Source organism: Sinocyclocheilus grahami, unplaced genomic scaffold (genome assembly GCF_001515645.1).
Source record: "Sinocyclocheilus grahami isolate Dianchi unplaced genomic scaffold, SAMN03320097.WGS_v1.1 scaffold1142.1, whole genome shotgun sequence".
In the NCBI taxonomy this organism is placed as follows: Eukaryota; Metazoa; Chordata; class Actinopteri; order Cypriniformes; family Cyprinidae; genus Sinocyclocheilus; species Sinocyclocheilus grahami.
The window spans coordinates 2,117-3,276 of NW_015506321.1; positions in this window are offsets into that span (position 1 = coordinate 2,117).

Here is a 1,160-nt window from a genome sequence, read left to right on the forward strand (position 1 = left end):
GTCATGCGTATACGCATTGTAATCATGTCATGTGGTGATGAACCTCGAACGACTTGTTCAATCCGGAGTCGGTTCATGTCAGCTAACTGCAATCCTCCTTTTCTGAAGATACAGTGCAACAGTTTGTCAAGTCTTAGCAGGTATGTAGACAGCTTTTCGCCTTCACTTTGAAATGTTTGTCGGAACTTGACTAGGAGATCAGATGAAATTTCAGTTGTTCCAAAAGTGGTTTCGAGCGCTTGCATATATTCATTTGCAGTAGCGTTGGGAGTTTGTGCTCTCAGGAATCTTATTATGTCAGCAGCAGAACCTTTAAGACTTTCCACAATTCTTTGTTTCTTTATACTGTCACTGCATTGCCATTCTTCCAACATGTGTGTGGTTTGCTCTGCCCAGGCATCATACTCCTCTTCGCCACTAGGTGTCGGTCGCACACCGGAAAACATTCTCAGCTTCCTGTAGCTTTGAGCATCAGCAGGCGTGGCATTGCATTTGTCAACAAGTGAACTAATGGCGTTAATGAGAGCAGTATTAACATCAAGAGACAGCGGGTTTAACAGTCCCTTAACATCAGCAATACTTTTGCCCTCATGCTCAAGAAATGACAGTAACTTTGTTTGAAAGTCTTCTTGTTCTTTGGTTGCTGCTGGGATAACATGAACAGGCCAGGGACCAACTTCACCAGGAACGCCGACTGAGTCAGGTAAAGTCTGTTCAGTCACATTAGCTAAAGTCTGGACTAGCACAAAATCAGTCTTAGAAGTCAAATATGGACGTCTGTCTACTATTTTAGTCTTCCCAAGAACTTTAACTGAGCTAAGGACTTCAAGTAGGACATCGTCTGTGACATCATAAACACCACTTAAGACTACTGCATGAGCGGGATCTAGCTGATGTCTTTTACACCACGCTGCAATCTCTACTGCCTCCATTTTGTCAGTCTAGAGCAGAAAAAGAAACCAAAACCTTCAAGGTATACAGCAAAACTCAATAAAACATTCAACAACAAATAACTCAATGCTGGGTAAACTGTAAATTAAAAAAAAATCCCGGACGAAGCCCCCAAAAATGTTACCCTTTTACCACCCGGCTCGTTATAGTAAGGGAATAACTATTCAGTGCATGCCCCCTTTAAACTCTAAATAACAAATTGGCAAAAG